A 20,392-nucleotide genomic window follows, 5' to 3' on the forward strand; every position below is an offset into this window, starting at 1 on the left:
GGCCTGCAAAGCTTGTTTTATTTTGAAACTTCAAACAGCCTTTGGAAACACTTCTTTGAGAAGTTCTTCTGCCTCATTACATGTGAATGAATAAATGAAGTTTGAACTTGTGAATTAGAAGGCGGGGGCTTTAGTGGCAATGTGGCTTTTTAGTTCATTTTTCTGCAGCAGTTAAATCTTGCTGATGAGTTTTCTATAGAATGTTGAAATTCTCTGGAACTTATATCAGTACAGGTGTACTGCAGAGTTATTTCCAGGGAAAGTAGTTTTTCTTTTTAAAGCTTGGCTGCTGCTTTGAATGCTTAAACAGCTATAAACGTGGACAAGAATACATCACTTCAAATGAAGCCTTTTATTTCATGCTGGCTTTGAAGGCATTCTTGTATCAATGTTTTTTACACGTGGAATATTGACATTTATTCTCACCTCTGCCTGCCAACTCGAGCTGGAGTGGGCCTGCATTTAAATCTTAAGTCATGTTTAAAGAGGATGTCCTGGTACAGTTATACAAGTGGTTTGGTCACAGTTTCAGGTTATTTAACTGAACAGTAGGAGAAGGGTATTTGCATTTCTAGACAAGCAGATGTGCAAGTCATGTGCTTTCTATCCACCCTTCTTTTGGCAGAAGGAACCAGGAACTAGCATTTTAGTGACTTTCTTTTTTTTCCCCTAGATGGAGGAGATCCTGTCTCCTCCTGCTCGGCCAGCTTGCTTCTCTTGAAGCTTTCCCTTCAAATCCTACAGGTCTTGTACATCTTCACTGTAGCAATCACTGTATGGTTATAGCAAGTGAAGAGTTGCAAAGCTTGGGCATGGTAAGTGTGATATACCTGAACGTTGAAACGAGGAGCTACAAATGCCTTCCAGAGGAATGTCTGAGAATGCACCAAGGTATCGTCTTTCAGCCCTTGCATGAAATGTTGCTGTTGCAACATTTACCTCTGTCATCAAGTGCTGCTCATGCCCTTGTAGACTATCCTGAAAGTTCGGGTATCCTTTGATTCAGAGCGGATAGCTCCACACAAGCACAAAGTGAACATTAGGAGCTATACCTAGTTATAGCTCAAGCTATTAATGCTGGAAAGACAGACCTTCGTGTCTAGTGGCTGAATTTCTGTACTGGATTTGCACTGGTAATGACACGAGAAGCTTCCATGTTGGCAGACTAATAAGTGGTTAAGTTTTTAACCTTAAGGATTTTTCTTATCCTGAAATAGCTGCATCTGAACTACCACTGTGACATCTTTGGGATTCTGTTCTTTTTTTCTAGACTAGTTTCTAGCTTACTGGGGAAGATGTGTGCTTTGCAAAATGTTGTTCTGGTTGCTGTACCAACAATTCTGAGGGCCTTGAAGCTTGCATGGATCTGCAGCTTGCTGTTATGCTTGGTCACTCAGCTGGCTGAAGCATTGTCTGACTAGTTTGCTTGATGCTGGAGCAAGTTTAGCAGGCTTCAGTAATTTCTCTAGTTTGGAGGGTGATGGCTAGTTTCTATTCAGTGGGATTTAGAACTCTTATTTGCAAAAACTGGGGAGAGGCAGGTGATACTCCACAGCTGGGGAAAACTTCAGAATTTCTGTTGTCTTAGCTGCTTGAAATGGACTAAATATTTTACATTGCTTGGTAAATTGGTACAGTTACTATTTCTGTGAGTTACTAATGAAGGACAGACTCAAATATTGTAGCAGATTGAACCCTCATCTTAAAATTCTGGCTTTCTGAAGTGTACTGAAATAAGTCTTATGTAGTGTGTAATCCAACTTGCATGCTTCTATTAGCCATTTTGTCTCTCAATCTAAAGCTATTGAGGCAGCAGTGAAATAACCACCTTTATTGGGTATGTAGTATTACTGCTGCCTGTGACAACAGCTGCTGAAACCTCAAATCCATTGCCTTCTTTCCCTGTTCCATGCTTTAAAATGAAGCTGTTAATGTTTTGTGTGCCACTTCCTCATTTGCATTTTCTGTTCCACTTCCTCTTGCTGCAAACTCTCGCTGATGCATTTTTTCTGAAGTCTTTTACTTCCCTTTGAAACTCTCTTCTGTATCCTAGTATTCCTGGTAAAAAAGGAAAACATTATGGTGAACTTCTGCTTTGTGTCATTTCTAGTAAAATCCACAGATGCCTTATTTTTAGAGAGTGAAATACTTGAAGATGTAAAAAACACAAACCACAACAAAAACTCTTCCCAGTGCCACATGCATCCCTGAAAAAATTTAAAATGGAGGGAAGTAAATGCAAGACACGAAGTGTAAATCCTTGCCAAATGTAAATCCTTCTTCCCTTAGCTGAGTGAACTGCTTACTATCAAATTTCTTTAAGCCACAGAATGTTTTTTTTGGCAGGAACATCAGAAAGAGTTTTCTTTCTTTTAAACAGTTGTTGTTTAGAAAACAAGCATATGTTTGGCATCATCATGGATCTCCAAAAGAGGAAAAAGTGATTTTATTTTCAAAACATATAGTAGAGCTGTGTTTTCAGCAGAATCAAATGTTAAATGCTTCTGGAAGCTTAAGTATAATAGTGTGTCCATGCAGTTGGTTGTCAAGGTTGAAACAACAAGCACAGTTAGCCCCAAGCTGCTAAATGCAAATCCAAGCTTGGCAAGTGTTTTTCTCAGCCAAGTTAGCTGAGGAAGTTAGAGAAGCTTGTAATAATCAAGTTTTTTAAAGCAAACTTAAATGTTGAGGTTCAGGTATAAATAAATGCAGCTTCGTTTTATACTTTTTGGTAATGGTGATGTTAGCTGTACGATCTGTGACTCTAAATCTGTAGTTTGAGTATCCCCACTGTTACTCATCTTGGTGGAATTATGGCTGTTAATGCTTTTGAATATGAAGCATTAGAAAATACAATGAATTAGTTTTTTAGGTTTTGTGAACCTAAGAGATGACAGTCTAAATAGTGAACAGCTTTGATTTGTTGGTCAAAGATAACTTTCTTCATGCCTCATCACAGAACAATAAACACAGCATAGAGCAGTCCGGGTTACTCAAAAGAAGTTTGTCAGGCTCATTCAGTTACAGGGATAGGCTAAGAAAGGAGAAAAATGATGTGCTTTAGCACTGGGTGGGAAACATCAGGGAGATTGAACTGTGAGGGTGGGAAGTATGGGTGTTGAATCTAGAGGAATAAAACAAGTGAATTTAATTGAGGGTTACTGAGAGTTGTTATATTCTCTTAAGATGTTCAGTGTGATATTTTAGAGCTAAAATATGGAGGAAACCCGCAAACAAAAGCTTGTCTGAAATACAAAGCTTGGAGGACAAGTGTTCTTTTGTCAGAAGTGTATTTTTGAGACTTCTAAATCCACTTCAAACAAAAAACTAAAATAAATGTAACTGTAGGAAGATAAGACTGTAGAAATAATTGAATTCCATTGTGGATTAGTTAATTTGCATTATATTAGTATTTAGTGTTCTCTAAAATATGCTTTCCATACTTTTTTGCTCATTTCTGCAGGTGTTTAATGAAGCGTTCATCCTCTTTTCTTGTTCAAAGCATACAGGACTTGCTGCTTTGAATTAGATTCTTATTAGGTGTTAAAAGAAGAACAAGCTCGGCCTAAGTGGGAAGCTTAAGCAGTATGTTTTCCTGTAGGCTAGAAACAACTTTTGGTGATTCTGGATATAAGAGAACATGACCTATGGAACCGCTGGCCCATAAGTAGTAGTTTTGTTGCAGAACGGGCTTACTTACATGTTAACTCAGTAATAGGCCACTCCTAAATAAATGCCTTTCTCAAGGGCGAAATATCTCTATACTGTTGTTATACTTGAAAATGAGGTAGTTGTGAAAACGTAGGATCTTGAAAGTGTTGGGGGCACTCACCTCTTAAAAAAAAAAGTATGATTTCCATGGTAATCTGCAACAAGATTTTCAAAAATAACAAAGCCAGTATGCATCTGCACTGCAGATGAAAAACTGTATTTCTGCAATGCAGAAAGAAAAACTATATTATTTGGGGTCAGATGATAGTTTTAAGTGGTACTTCATAAAGGAGGCTTTGAAAAAAACAATGAACCCCAAACATCAACAAAAACCTCCAAACAGACAAGGTTCCATGCCTTCTTGGATGAGCTGTTTCAGTTCACTGTGCTTGATGCAGAATTTGCCGGGGGGTTCATAACCTGTAATAACATGAATGGTCAGCTCAGATGACGTGGTGCTTACACCACCTTAGCACTTACTAGTCACAGAGCTCACGTCTGAAGACCTACATAAGCATTTCAAACCGAGGTCAGGTGTGGTAGAAGAGTAAAGGCATCACATTCTTGGTCTGGTGTGGCTTTAGTTGCAACCTTCCACCCATCTGCAGTGCATGTGCTGGTGCTCTTTGAACAAAAGCTTCATGCACTGGATATCTGTAGTTTTGATTGAGCCTCCTTGTTTGGTTGTATTTTATTCCTCTACTGCTCTTTTGCCAGCACCAGGCAGCTGTTAAATGAAGAGGGGAAGAGGAAGCCATGTGTCACAGCTGTGCAGCTCTGGCCTTGCCCTCTGCGAAGTGGAGTTGTTACTCTTCAAAGCGTTGTGTGGTTTCTGCTATTTTGTAGGTGGAGGTGGGAAGAGGTGGATTTGAAGCTGTGCCAGGTTTCCGGCTGACTCTTCTCTCTTCCCACCCCAGAGTGAAGTGGTCAGTAATAACCAAAATACCTGCTTGTTTCCATTTCCAAATGTAAGCTACACACTGCTCTAGAGCTGTCAGCTGCTGCCTGGGCAGGCATGGCATTACCCTGGGACACGGCATGCCTTCTTTCCTGTGATACATCCTGTGCCTCCACTCCTGCCTACATAGGGTTAAACAGAACAGCTGCTCTTCAAATGAAAAAAAAAAATCCTTGCATGTTTATTGGCAGCCCATGTCTTTCAGCAACCAGTTGCCACATTAAATGTCGGTTTGGTTTTTTTTCCCCCAAAAGTCAAGATATTTTGTATCTGACATGATGTAAATTTGTATTTAATTATTGGAAATCTAAATTGTTTATAGTTTTCAAAATGTTCAACAGAGGAAGGCAAAATTGAAATGGGTATTTTCTGGTTATTGGAAGACTGAGGAAGGGATGCAGACAAGAAACCAATCCAGAATAGGATAATTTACCTGCAATCACATTATTATGGAGAAATCTAAGATGTATATATTGTATGTATGTATTAAGTAATTTAGGTTTTCTTTGTGGTCGCATCATATCTTTGTTATTGTTTCTAAATCTCTTAATGGAAATTACTTTGTAAGATGCTGCATTTGTGGCAGTTGACTGCCTCTTCTTCCTCCCCCCGGTAGAAAATACTAAACATGGCTGTGAATGTCACAGTGAAGTAATGTGAAGGACAGGATTTACTGAATTTATTGAATGGGAATATGTAGTGGGAACAGGTAAAACTAATCTCTTTAGTTAGTGTCTGTGTGGCGTTGAATCTGATGGTAAGGCAGTAGATGACCTGGATGGGTTATGTGATTAAGATAATGAAGTTGATACTTTTCATTACCCATATTAAAAAAGTATTTTAAAATTCCCTTTTATGAAAACAGGTCTTAATTAAAACCATAAAAATCTCATGCTAACAGCAGGCATGATGGTTTTAAGCCACTTCAGCCTTCTTTTCAAAAGAAAAAGTGGACTTTATTTCACATACTTTGGGATTTCTGGTGATTTGTTTGATCTTCCTAAAGTGCTAAGCTCCTCTACATTGAGTAAGATTTGAGGGCACAGATCCATGCAAAAACTGTTTTAGTATAACTGGCTTATAAATAAAAATGTTAGTAACAAAGAAGACCCAAAAGAAACAAACAAAACTGCCTGTTGTATCTGGCCCTTTAAAAACAGGAGGAGGGAGGGAAAAAAAAACCGTAGAGCAATTGGGATAGACCTGAACCATGTAGAGTGTTCCAGTCTCTTTCAAGAACTGCTTTCCAGCTGGGGTGTAGAATGGAGTAATTCAACACATAAGTTTCACCTGTTAAAATGCTTTCATTTTTCTCCCTCCCTTCTCACCCTCCTTGTTTCTTTATTTATGTCCTTTATTGAACCCCATAGGTCAGCTGTAAGGAGTGACTCTTTAATTCCATTGAGTTTTAATTTTATAAATGGTGGCTCTTTAATAATTAAATCTCTGTGATACCTATGTCTGTTTGAAAACAATTTATATGCTTTTTGAGACTTTAAAGCTGGGGGAAAACCCCACACTTTTCACAAATATCTTCAAATCGGTGTCCTAGTGATAAAACATACTAGTTTTATGTATAGAGAGAGATTTGTGTCTGTAGATACACAAGGCTTTATAAATAGTGAGAACTAAACTACAGGATTAGCTACATGCATACCTAAGTATGTGCATATGAGAGAGCTGTTTATGAGAATAGAATATTTCACTTGGAAGGGACCTAGAGCCATCATCCAGTCCAACTGTCTGACTGCTTCAGGGCTGACCAAAAGCTAAAGCATGTTGTTAGGGACGTGGTTCAAACGTCTCTTAAACACTGTCAAGGGTTGAGGCATCAACCACCTCTCTAGGAAGCCTGTTTGAGTGTGTGACCCCTCCCTTTTGTAACGAAATACTTCCTACTGTCCAGCCTGAACCTCCCCTGGTGCAGCTTTCAACCATTCCCACATATCCTGTCACTGGGTCCCAGGGAGAAGAGTTCAGTACCTCCCTCTCCATATCCCTTCCTTGGGAAGCTGTGGAGAGCAATAAGGTCATGGCTCAGCTTCTGTTTCTCCAAACTAGACAAACCCCATGTCCTCAGCCACTCATCACAGGACTTTTCCTCCCAGCCCCTTTTCCAACTTTGTTGAGCCCCTCTGGACACATTCAAGCACCTTCACAACCTTCCTAAATTGTGCAGCCCAGAACAGCAGACAATCCTTGCGGTAAGGCCACACCAACACTGAATGCAGCAGGACAATCCCCCTTTTTGCCCAGCTGGTGATGCTGTTTGATGCACCCTGGGATGGGGTTTGCCCTCCTGCCTTCCAGGGCTCACTGCTGACCCAGACTGAGCTGCTGCGTACTGTGAACCCCAGACCCCTCTCTGCAGGGCTGCTCTCCAGCCACTCCTCTCCCAGTTTATACTTGTGCCTGGCATTACTTCGTCCTGGGTGCAAAATCCGGCATTTGGACTTGTTAAATGTCATGCTATAAATCATAGCCCAATGTTCCAACCCATGTAGATCCCTCTGCAAAGCCCCCCATCCCTCAAGAAAGCCAAAAGCCCCTCCCAGTTTGGTATCACCAGCAACCACAGTAATGGTGCACTGAACTCCTGCATCCAGTTCATTGGTAAGTACAGGAACAGGACTGGCCCTAGAACTGATCCCTGAGGAGCACTGGTGGGGACTGGTCACCAGCTGGGTGTAGCCCCATTCACTACAGCCCTTTGAGCTCTGCCCTTCAGCCAGCATACCATGAACCTGCTCATCCTACAGCTGGACAACTTGTCCAGAAGGATGCTGTGAGAGACAGTATTAAAAGCCTTCCTAAAAATCCAGAAAAACTGCATCTGCTGCCTTCCCTTCATCCACTAGATGTGACCTTATCAGAAAAAGTTACCAAATTAGTGTATTTGTTAGGACTTTCCTTTTGTGAACCCATATTGACTGTGCCTGTTAATTGCATTATTCTTTAAATGCATTTCAGTATTACCTGGTATAATCATTTCCTCCATAATTTTTCCAAGAACTGAGGCTACATGAACAGGTCTGTAGTTTTCTGGATCTTTCTTCATACCCTTCTTGTAAATTAGAATAAAACTAGCTCCTGATCAGCAGGGACCTCTTGACTCCAAAAACTTTTGGTAGATGATGGACAGGGGTGCTGCTGAAGCACCCCTGTCTCATGAAGGTGTCTCATTTTAGTGGTTTGTGTGTGTGTATATATGGTATTTTTGGCTAATGGCTCCTTCAGAACTCTGGGATGAATCCCATCATGCCCCATGGAATTGTGACTAATCAGCTGATGCAGCTGATCCCTTACAATTTCAGTGTCCACAAATGGAAAGTCACTGTTCCCACACTCACGGCCTTCCAACTCAGGGGACTGGGCAGCCCCAGGTCTATCAGTATTATGTATATCTATCAGTATTATGACTGAGGCAACCTTTTCAGCAGGCTGAGGGAGGTGATTATTTGCTTCTGCTTTGCTCTTGTGAGATTCCACCTGCAATGCTTTATCCAGCTCTGAGGCTCCCAGGCTAAGAAGGATGAGATGTTGGAGCAAGTCCAGAGGAAGGCCATGCAAATAATCAGAGGACTGTAGCACATCTCCTGTAAAGGAAGGCTCAGAGAGCTGGGGCTGTTCAGCTTGGGAAGAGAATGCTTTTTGTGTCAGGACAAGAGGTAATGGCTTTATACTGGAAGAGGGTAGATACGAAGGAATTCTTTACTCAGAGGGTGTTGAGCCACTGGAACAGTGGTATTGTGGACTCCCCATCCCTGGAAGTGTTCAAGGCCAGGTTGGATGAGGCTCTGAGCAACCTGGTCTAGTGGAAGGTGTCTCTGCCCATGGCAAGGGGGTTGGAACAAAATGGTCATTAAAATCACTTCCAACCTAAGCCATTCTGTAATTCTATGAAAAAAGCACTGAATACCACTGTTTTTAATTCACCCCTAGCAGTTAATCATCTCCCACAAGTCCAATTTTTTTTTTTTTTTTTTTTTAGACCTCTTGCTGTTTATGTACTTTAAAAAGCCATTTAAGGGATGATAAAGCAGTTCCCAATGGAAGCAAGCTTCATATCTCAGTTGTGGTTTTTTAACAAAGGATGTGGCCTCTTAGGAGGTTATAATAACAGGGAAGGTGAATTTTTTTCTATGTACCCAGCTCTATACCACAAAATACCTTTCTGTCTGCTAGGGTGAAGGAGGTGCCTTCTATTCTCCAAACATTAAATGAGTGCTCTTATGTTTTTTCATTTCTCTTTCACCACCAAGCTATAGGGGAATTAGCCATGGAGTGATGTGAGTGGTTGCTTTCAGCTAGATCCAGATGCAAAAATATGTCTTGGCCCTGAATGGGGTGTGCTAGAGAGAGCAGCTGCTTGCTTGATCCAGGCTGTGACCATCTGCATAATTCTGATTCCACAGATTTGAAGTTGGCTGTCAGCTCCAGCAGTGCTGAGTTGTTTAGTAGGACCTTGGTGCTGCTTCCTTCCCTGTTGCGCTTCTTTATAGATGTGGTATTTTTTCCCCTTTTTAAAAATCACATCAGTTCTGTTTAATTTCCCTTTTTTTCCTGGACGTTCTGGAGCCTACTAGATTTCATTTATCAATCTTGAGGTGTCTCATTTTAGTGGTTTATGTGTGTGTAGATATGGTATTTTTGGCTAATGCTTTTCAGTGGGGCTCTGTGGCCTGTGCTGATTCACGCCTCCCTTCCTCTGCCACTTCTCTCTAACGTTACGAAACTGTAGGGTACAAACTGCATGGCCCTCTGCTATTTCTGGAGAAGTGTGAGTAAAGAATTATCTTAAGTTTTGTCCAGCACAACGTGAAATCTGGTATTTGCTTTGAATGTTGGCTGTTAATTATCTGACAATATTTTTGTATTGATTTTGTCACCAAATTTAGGTATTTTAATTAAGCATATAACTTGAAAGTCCCATCACCTAGCCTTGGACTAATGCCCTTAATGGACCCGCAGGTTTTCTGTCTGGAGTACTTACACAAAGCATCTGTCTAGATGTTCATGCTTTTTAGCAGTGTCTGCTAACAACAAGAAGTGAGGCTGAATGGTCCAGAAAGTAGATTTTAAGGGACCTTTTAATTTTAATAAACATTTTCTTAAATATTAGTAATTGAAAAACTGTGCTATGTAATGCTGGGCAGGTAACAACTGAAGTTAGAGATGCTGTCTGCTGAGGATGACTCATTTTTAGTGTTGTGTGAGAGTGGGGATGCACTTGAGTAAAGCCATCAGCATTCCTTTCGTGAAGCATTAGGGAGACATCTCTACAGGCTGGGAGTGGAGCTAGGAGGGAGCTCTCTGCTATTCTGTAAAGATGTGTACGCTGTACTTCTGGAGAGGAGTGCAGGGCTGTATTGGGAGAAGGAGCAGGCTGATAGTACAGAAGACTTGTATTGTGATATTAGGATTTAGGGATGGTGAATGCTGCCAGCAAACCTTTTCAAGTGTTTGAAAACATTTTGATATTGATATCCCATCTGAAATCTGTTCCTTCTCAGAGGTATTGGCCTTTTTTCTTTCCTGGTGGTGGAAGAACCCTTTCTTTTTGGATCAAAGATAAGAGAGCTACTTCCTGTCTCTTGTGGTTGGTACTAGTAATTTGTTGTATAATCTTTGTTTGGCTTCATTTGCACTAGAGTCAGTGCTGACCGTTAAGAAGAGAATGTAGTCCTGGGCAAGCCTCTTCTTGTTGAGACACCAAACAGGTGATAGATGTAGGGATGGTCGTGCTTCTTACCAGTGCAGAATGTCTGACAAATCACTGCTGTTACTGGCTGGCCCATAGGCTCGATGGGCTGGCTTTTGTAGATTGCAAAATCTCTGATGATCAAGTGTTTAACCTCAGTTAAATTCCACAGGATGTTTAGGATTTTGCAAGCCTCCTGTTTAGATGGGTTTCCTCTGTCCAGTACTGAAGGACTGCTATACTCAGTCAAGTAGTGAATATTTGTACCATAATCCAGTGAGTGAGAAGGAATAAAAGAGACACCAGGTACTCCACACAGGTTCGGTATTTTTAATTTATCTGCCTATGCTCTGAAGAAAAACTTCAAGAGCTTGAACTTGTTCGTTCCTTGGAAGGAATTTGTGGCAAAGGACACACTGGGTGTTGTGACTAAGTCTGGCTGTCAGAGTGGTTCTCAAGGACATGCAGAGTGGGAAATTGTCCCTTGAGGGCTTGTCAAAGGGCAGATTGCTCTCTGCACTCCAAGTACAGTGTTTATCCCAACTAATTCTGCATTTCTGGATGCCGTGGAGACTCAGCGTTCAGACTAGACAACAGCAAGAGAATCTTTAATTAAAGACCACCTGGAAAACATGAACTGCTGTGTCTTTATGCTGTTCCTGTTCTGTGCCCAAATTTAAGACTGGGATATGGAACAAGTCTAGTTTAGAGATAAGAAACTTTTGAGTTGTCTCGATCAACCTCATGAAAGCTCCTTAGGATGTGCTACTGAGAGGCCCCTTAGTTTTAAGAAATTGATTGTATGGCTCTTTTACAGAAAAGCCCCCATCCCGCTGTAGAACTGCTTAAGATCGAGGGGGACCTAATTACTAATTGATGTGTGGTTCTACTCTTTGAAGATTTCAGAATCTGTCTGGATTTTCCAAATGTGTGTTGCAGAGTTACACTAGCTTCCAAGATTGAGTTTCATGCTTTTAAGATTGAATACATGCATGAATTTAACAAGGCAAACCAGTATTGAGGTTTTAAACCACTTCCTTTTTTGTGTGTATCCATTGGTAAAGCAGTTATTTGAATTCAAACTATAGTGGTAAGTTTTGGATCTCTATATATGAAAGCATGTTTTAAAAACCCTCCCCCCACCCCAGAAAGCAGACTTAAAAAAAAAAATCCTTTTTTCACCATTTTCATGATGACCTGCCATTTGGATACTTTTAATCCTCAATCTGTGTAAAAGTTATGTCTTGCATTAAATCCTTTATGGTTGTTTTCATGTGGATTTCTGAAGTAATCCTCTGTGTGCCATATAGCTTGTTCTTCAAATTGCTTGCCTACAATACCCTCTTTTCTAGGAGTTCTGTTTAGAAAGCTTTAAAACATTGATTTTAAACAAGATTCAGTTGGATATAAATTTCTTGCCAGAAGTCATTGTTATACATTCTGCATGTCTAAATTCTTATCCTGTTGAAACTGTTTAGTACTTTCTGTAACTTAGTCAGTGAATGCGTCAAATGGGGCACTTGGCAGAGGAGTTGGTGATGTACTTGATAATGAGTAAGAATCTTTTATCCTTTTATAATGGCTTTTTTTGTGGGTTTTTTCCCCCCCCCCATCTTGGGGACTTAATGGGAAAGAAGGAAAGAATCCATTCAAAAGGTAATGTGTCGGTTTTCACAGTTGTGGCAGTAGATAGGTTTTGCTGGACTGTTAGTGGTGTGCCAAAATATATTTTCCTTTCTGTATCTTGTGATATGTTTTCATCATAGCTGTGTATCTTAAATGTGGAACACAGAGTCTCCAGCACTTTTTTCTCTGGCTTATCCTGGGTCTTTTTCAATGTTCTACTTAAAAAAAAAAAAAAAATCTGATTACAGAAAAGAGATCTAAAACTGCTTGACATTGACCACATCTTGATTTATACTGAAATATATGTCAAGTTGATTTGTTTTGATTTCACTGTGAAAGCTGAGAATTGTCCTCACTGTGTGGTAATTCTCAGCTTTCTTTCCATCCCTGTATAGGTCATATATCATTGATGTGAGTGAGGAGTTCTTTCATCACAGGATGGATTCAAGGATCCTGTTTATGTAGTGCAATGCTACAGATGATGTGTAGATGTAAATGATGGAAGTGGTAAAGTGTGTGGACAAAAATGTGTAGCTAATGTGGGGAACTGAGAACTTCATAAGGTGCCTTTGCTGCTGAGGATAATGTAATGTGTCAATACATTCTCAACCACCCTGATAGTACTAGAGAGTTTAAGATCTAGATGAAGTTCCAGTCACCTTGTACTACAAGTGCTCTATGGTGTCGTTTCTGTAGTGTTTTTAATGTAGTGCTATTTGCTCTAAAGCAGATTTACTGTTTTCTGAACCACAAGCATACTTAATTCACTGCTGGTTGAAGTCACTGACAGAATCACAGAATAGCCTGGCTTGGAAGGAATCTTGAAGAACATCTAGTTCCAATGCCATTGCCATGGGCAGAACACCTTCCACTAGACCAGGCTGCTCAAAGCCCCATCCAACCTGGCCTCGAAGACTTCCAGAACTTCTCTGGGCAACCTGTTCCAGTGTCTCACCACTCTCACAGTGAAGAATTTCTTTCCAATATATAACCTAAACTTACCCTCTTTCAGTTTAAAGCTAGTTGCCCTTGTCTTTTCATTACATGTCCTTGTAAAAAATCCATCTCCAGCTCTCTTGGTGGTCTCCTCTTGGTTCTGGAAGTTGCTGTAAGGTCTCCCTGGAGTCTTCTCCAGGCTCCTGTTTTCATAGGACAAGGTGCTCTAGCCCCTCTGATAATCATTGGGGCCCTCCTGGAATCTCTTCAGCAGGTCCATGTCCATCTTATGTTAACTCAAGCTAATAGGATCCTGTCTGACATAATTTAGTTGGGATTGTGAAGCTGTGTTTGGAAGGGACTTCCCCCGTGTAGTACACCTGTCCTGGAAATGAGAACATGAATTAGTGATATGTATGTGAGCCTTTGTAATGTCTCTTCAAAGCAGTTTTTTCTCTAAGCGCATAAACACTTAAGTGAGTACCAAGACTTTGGCAAACTGGTAGATTTTGCTAGCAAGTTAACTAGAGGGCAATATTTTATTTGGAATAGGTAGTTACTGCACCAGTGCTTACTGGAATCCAGGTTTGGGCACATTAAAGTTCTAATATTCTGAGGGAGGATGAAGGAAAGTGAGCAAGGCAGGGGGTGTCAGTGAGCAAGCAGGATACTGCTGTTTTGCCTTTGAGAAATCATATGGTGACTTTAACAGTGTCTTGCTCTTCTAGATGCTTTGTCTTTCTTATAAATCCTGGTTTATAATTGTGTCCTTAAGATCAAGAAGTTTTTTTTCTCTTGGAAATTTTAATAGCCTAAAATATTTAGGCAAAACAATGCATAATAGCACCCTTTAAAAATCTGGTAGTAGTATTAACCTCCTATAAGCAAGTGATCTATTTTAGAGATCATTTTTATACAGTTCTTGCAGAAAGGACATTTATATCTTAACTGCAAAAACACTAAATTTTTATAAATTAAGGTTATGACTAAATGTTAATCTATAAGTCAGAATGTTCTCTTGATGCTAGGAACTGTAATATTTTCATGGAAACATCTCAATACTTAATTTTTGCAAGAGATTCTCATTGCTTTTTTTGAGTCTGTTTTTGTGGGTTTGTGTTTAGTAATATTTAATTTGCTGTGAAGAATCTCAGAGGGACTTAAACCTGCTGTTTTATTGTGTTTTATAGTAGGTCATTATATGATTTTTCCATCCTCACAGTTTTAAAGTGGGTAAATGTTACTTTCTCTGCAGATATTTCTATTTAAAAATTGATTATAAAATAACATAAGCTATTTTGTTACCTTGAAAAAGATTAAGCTGTAACGTGAAATATTTAGCACAAAACAATTACAACTGTCTGCATTCTACTCATGTATATTTTACTAAGTTTTTTTTTCCAGCTGATCACTGAACCAAAACCTATTTTTAATGCATAATGTTAATTATTCTGTTACTGAAAGACTAAGCTAAATTTGTCTTTGTTTGCAGAAAAAGCCACCTGAGTGTGCTGGGAAGTTGGATAGCAGCTGTCCCCTGAATCGTGTAAACAGTACGGATATTCTGTACTCCTTTGTAAATGGTAAGTTGTTCAGGAGAGCTCTTCTGGAACATTCCTTGTCACTTACTTTGCATTTGTGTGAATCTACTACAAATAGCTTTGAAGACTGTGATAAGTCCCTCGAACTGAAGACCAGTGATGAATTTTGGAAACTTGTCCAGAAGGTTATAAGTTAGCCTTGTGAAGGAGGTTTATGGTGTGCTGTATTAGGCCCTGAAACAAATGTCAAAAGCACTGCTAACCCAGGAGACTGGTAGCATTTAAATACTAATCTTATTGTGTAGAAAACCAAAATAAGTTTACTTTATTCGTGGTTGTTCATGAGATATTGGATTTATAAATTTGCATCTGTTAATTACTTTTACCCTGTATAATCTGTACTTTGTTCATGTATTGTCTAAGAGATTTAAACTAAATCTGCTGAGGTTGAATGTTCGTTTGCCTCAAAGTGCAACGGATAATAAAAGATTTATATTTATTGATATTAAACTAGCTGTGTGGGGAAATATTCCACTGCCCCCAGTCTCTCTCAGCTGCCACACTCAGCACCAGGGGCCTTTTAGATGAGGACTGTCTGTTGTGTTGCTGGAAGAGTAGCACTTCCCCGTGTGACATAAGAGGTGGGACACACCTGGGGGGGGGGGTGCTAATGAAGGTCTACTGCCAAAGTGCAGACAATTTTGTTTCAATAAGTAAAAGTGATAAGTGTGTGTATATGTATATTTCCAGGGAGCTGCAGCTTGTTGGCTTCTGCAGTGGGAAAGAGAAAGCTTTTGAGCAGGGGAAGAAGCTGAAAAGCAGATTTGTTGTTCTTCCTTCTGAGGGGGTGAGGTTAAAAGTAGTATTAGGTACTTGCAGGTGAGACTGTTTTCTTCCTGTATTGCACACCACAGTGCTGCCTTTGGCAGAAATCACTGCCAGCCTTGCTTCAAGGTCTCTGAAAACCGGTAAAGTATGCAGCAGTGCTTTAGGAGACTGTTGTTAAGGGTACTGTTCTCCTGTGTCCTAGAGCTGACTATGTCTATAACCTTGGCTATGATCCTTTGCCACACTTTTCCTCTCAGCTGAAATTTGCTTATGCTTATTTCAATTTTGAGTTCTGAGTATATACTTGATGATACTCAAGATGCTTATCAGCATACATGTTCTGAAAAAGATTGCACTTTAAGTTAGGAAAAAGAATTATTCTGGAAAATGTGTGCATTCACAATGTCAAATAGAAAACCATTTTGAGGAGTGAAGGAATCAGGAGGAAATATGGAGCACAGAGGAATGGGACAGATATGGCAACAGCCTTTGAAGGAGAAGGGTGAAAGAAAACCCACTCTTTCCCCCTTTACCCTTCTTGCATTACCCATTAAATGGAAAGGTAACCTGATAGTTATGTACTGAAATCGTTTGGAAAAAAGATCTCTTGCTCTAGACGTCAAAAGTGGAGGAACTGTGTCAGGGAATGTAAGTAGTCTGCAAAAAAACCCCAAGGGTAAGCCAAATGGGCATATCCAAGATTGAATACTAGATTAGTAGTTTAGCATATTGCTTATTATTTAACGAAGCAGTGAATGTTACAGCCCTGTTATATTTGAGTTGCATTTCATGATGCATGGAATCATCATTGCTTTTATTTGTGAGAAGCTATAGGAATTAGTTATTACGAATTATAGTAATAATTAGTAATTAGTAACTAAGAATAAGAACCTTGGGTTTGGAATATTTTACCTAGGTTATATTTATTCATAAAACTTTAAAAGTTATTTTGAGATATTTGCTGTTTGTTCTCAGTGTAGTTTTATCAAATATTTTGTTTCTTTGTGCAGTTTAAGCCAAACTTTCATGTAGAGTTTAATTAAAGTGTTTAGTGTTTAACTAGTCTGGAGTTAAATGTAACTGAAGAGTGTATAAAGACAGTGCTGAACATACTTGAAAATAATCAGCCTTTAAATTAAAGGAAAACCCCAACAACCTAATTCTAGTAAACAAGTTCTAATTTTTGGTTGAACATTGATCATTCATGTATCACAAACGTTCTAACTGAACATACAATTTGGAAACTACCTGATCAATAAAATGAGAAACTTGTACTTAAAATAATGGTTGATTTCTATAGAAATGTAATATATTTTCTTTTAAGATTTCTATTCAAAGAATTTCACTTAAAAGTCATAATAAAAAATTTAAACAGCTTATTTCACCTGTTCTGCATTTGTAGTGAGGCATTTGAAATTAAGTCACTCAGTTTGTCACTTGGATTATAGTTGTGCCTTGTCTTGCTTCTCTGGATTTCCTACTGTGTTTTGCTAATATAAATGCCCCCAAAAGTTGTCAGGTTGATAAAAATACTACATTAAATGTTTGTAAACGTTGCTGATTGCTTAGAATACCATCCTGTGTGAGTAGCATGCACTAGCTTTCCTGAACTTCTGTTATAAACCTACAACACTACAGTACAAAAGTGTCTTCCACAGAAAGTTAGCATGTAGTGGGGAATTAAATACCAAATTCAGGGCTTGAAAACAGCCTCTGATGCTTATTAGCCCCAGCTGTCAGTTCAGTAGACTACCAGAAGAATTCTTTTGTCATCACATACAAGCAGTTCTAAGAAATACACCTCTACACTTAGTTTTTCAGATAAAATATTGCATATTCAGTTACACATTTTGAAAAAAGGTGTTAAAAGTGTGTTTGTGATTGCTGTGTGCTGTGAATACTCTTGCAGTCTTTGGAAATACTTTTACTGGGAAAGCAACTTGGATACTTTTAGTCAGGGTTAAATCAAATCTATATGCTAAGACTTTTGCCTGTGCTATCTGGCTCTTCAGTTGTGTGACCTGTATCCTTTAATCTTCATGGCTGCTAAATTATAGATTTATTTAGTAACTTAAATTTTTGATTTAAAATAAACCATTAAGAATAGTTCCCTGAAGGAAGGAAGACTCTAAGAATGTGGCGGAGTGAATATGAAAAGTAGGTTGGGCAGAAGAGAAATAGTCTCTGGAGAATGGTGGAAGGTTTTTGGACTACTTGACCAGCCAGAAGCTGCAGATCACTAATTGCATAGCAGTGGATGGGGGGAGTAGTAAGACAAATGTTTTCCCAGTGGTCTCCTGGGGATGGAAAAAGACCTATGAGAAAGGCAAAAGTATTACAGAATTCTTGCATTTCAAACAGTAAAGCCAAAATGAGGTGGAACTGGTTTTGGGAGAGACTAACTTAAAACAGGATAGAGAAGTGATCACAAATTTCAATCTTGAGGTACATGCATTTTCTAGGAGCTTTTCTTGTTTTCTGTCTGTTTTTGATGTCAGGAGAGGCTGAATATTTGGGCTTAACTCTTGCCTGTCTGGGGTTAAACTCTTCAGTATGCACTTATCTACATTTTGGACTTGACTGCATGGTGTTGAATTCAATTGCAGCCTGGCAAAATGGGTTTCATGTAAACAAATTTCTTCTCTTTGTGTATTAAAACTGGTGTCTGCACTGTGAGAGCCTTAGCATGCTCATCACATATAGATATATTCTTTGTTATCACTGTCTGAGACTGGGAAATTTTCATTTCTGCAAATAAATGCAGTCATTGGCCTCTTCTCTGAACTCTTCTGTGATTGGCATCATAATAACTTCCCTCTGAATTATGCAGCTAGTGCACAGGGCTCTGCTTGAAGATGAGGTTTAAATCTTGGTTGTCTGTGCAGTGATTAAATAAATCAGTTTCTAAATTTAACTGATGTAGTTAAATTACTTTTTGAACTGTGTGTAGATTAGTCTCTAATGGCTTGATTTTTTTCCATATGTGCTTGTAGTCTATGTAGATTACATTGATTATTTTAAAGTGTAGTTAAGAGCAATGTAAGTATTGATAGGTTTGTTACATAATTTGGTGGGGTGTATGGAAGATCCATCTAATCACAGATAACTTTAAATTACAGTCTTTGAGAATTGGAGTCAATGTGTTTGTGCCTACAGTTACCCTGTCAGTCCATAAAAAACCTGGTCTCCAGTCACAACAGGTTTTGCTTGGTTTGATGTGATTCTCAACCTCAGGAGGAATGCCAACAACCATAGTATTGCCCACTGGAGCCCCATCACAAAGATGGCAGTGGCAGTCCCTTTTCTGTTTAGCAGCCAGCTGGCCACAGCTGTAGTTAAGAGATCTATTCCTCTTGGATTGTGGGATCTCATCAGCTCAATGGGTTTTAAACTAATAATTGCATTTCACAGGAGAAGATTTTATCACTGGTGTAACAGCAGCAGCACTGCTGTGAGGGAGGCAAGCTTAGATTAGGTTCACTTCAGAATTCTGCATCTTTCTTCGTTTCTGTTGTATGTTTTAAAGAAAAACAAAAGCATCCTGAACATTACCATTCCAGGATTTAACTCTGGTCCCCCCCCGCCCGCCCCATTTTCACTTCTACATGTTTTAGGTCCAAAATCTACTTACCAGTGTTAAGAATGGACATCTAGAAGTCTTTTTGTTCAAAGCAAGTTAATGATAGGTAATATTGAAAGTGTTTTGGTCCAGTATGCAAAATGTTTTGAAGCAAACTCATGGCAAAGTTCAGTACTAACCCTTGTGGAACTGGAGGGGGGGAAATAATCAGCTGGGGTTTTCTTTCTTGAGGAATAGGTGCCCTAATTGATTTGAAGCTGCTTTTTTTAAGTTTACGAGAGACTGCAGTGATCATCAGGATCTAGATGGCTGCCCTTTCTTTTTTAAATTCAGGAATAAAATTAAAATCTGCTTCATCAAGACTCATTGTGGTCTTATACTTTTGCTTGTAAATAAAGCATTAACTTTTAAAGCTTCCTCATTTTTTATGTGCAGTGTGTGTATTTCACAGAATGGATAAGGTTGGAAAGGACCACAGAGGGGCATCTGGTCCAACCTCCCTGCTCAAGCAGGGCCATCCTGGAGCACATGGCACAGGATTGTGTGTAGATAGTGCTTGAATGTCTCCAGTGGGGGAGACTCCACAACCTCTCTGGGCAGTCTGTTCCAGTGTGTGGTCACTGCACAGTGAAGAAGTTCTTCCTCATGTTCAGCTGGAACTTCCTGTGCATCGGTTTCTGCCCGTTGCCTCTTGTCCCATTGCTTGGCACTGCTGAGAAGAGCCTTCAAGATAAAACAGACTGCCCTTAAATTATCTGGTTGCAGCTACAAAGTAGCCTAAGTTATGCATTAAAACAATTTAAAATAGGCATTAATGGATCCTTATACTTAAAAAATAGAGCACTGAGTCTTTGCAGATAGCTGTCTGGTGTAGCCTGTCAGCATTCTTTTAGTTACAGGACTCTTTCTTCTGAGAGAAACAGTCTTTAAAATCTGTCTCTGAATAGTAAACAGTTTTAATAATAAAAAAAAGAGAAATGTTTTGTACCAAATAGGGCTTGTTGGCAGACACTGGATTGCAAAACTGCAGGGGTGAAAGCGTAGTCAGAAGGATTAGTTTATATCTCTCTTCTTAGTTACCAATGCCTCAACTCTTGTTGGACCAGCTGGCAGCTTCCAAAGTAATAGTGAGATGTGACATTGCAGAAGTGAGGTGTGGAGAGCAGAGCCCAAGTTAGTAGAGGAAAGCAGGTGTAGGGCATGTGAAGGACACAAGTCTTGGTTGCTGTGTTGGCAACTGGAGTGGAGAGTATGCACGAAGCAATGGTAGTGAAGGAGGAGATAAAGCACTGTCAGTAGGGCTGCTATAAAGGAGGAGAAGGTTGGACTGTGGCTCTAAAATGTGGGCAGGGCATCTTCTCACCAGTATAAAACTGAGTGGCATCAGGTGTTTGGCTGAATGCTGATAGATGCAGTTGGGAAATATGAATGTGATCAGTTCAACATGCAATCTACTTGTATACATTTTATGGCTGGTGATTAATGGTAAACAGGTAAAGAAATGTTCTGTT

General features: G+C 39.5%; 1 protein-coding gene across 4 annotated transcripts in view; it reads left to right on the top strand.

Moving 5' to 3' along the window:
• The window catches only part of WASF3 (WASP family member 3), a 65,765-nt gene that overhangs the window by 4,758 nt on the left and 40,615 nt on the right, over positions 1 to 20,392 (top strand). For 3 of the 4 annotated variants that reach the window (XM_032099476.1, XM_032099475.1, XM_032099478.1), the window contains exon 2: positions 14,425 to 14,515. The gene's annotated coding sequence lies outside the window, so the exon portion shown is untranslated. Of the gene's footprint in view, positions 1 to 14,424; positions 14,516 to 15,223; positions 15,321 to 20,392 lie in introns of all 4 variants that reach the window. The other variant, XM_032099477.1, reaches the window with a different exon arrangement.

The sequence above is a fragment of the Corvus moneduloides genome, chromosome 2 (assembly GCF_009650955.1).
Source record: "Corvus moneduloides isolate bCorMon1 chromosome 2, bCorMon1.pri, whole genome shotgun sequence".
Classification (NCBI taxonomy): domain Eukaryota; kingdom Metazoa; phylum Chordata; class Aves; order Passeriformes; family Corvidae; genus Corvus; species Corvus moneduloides.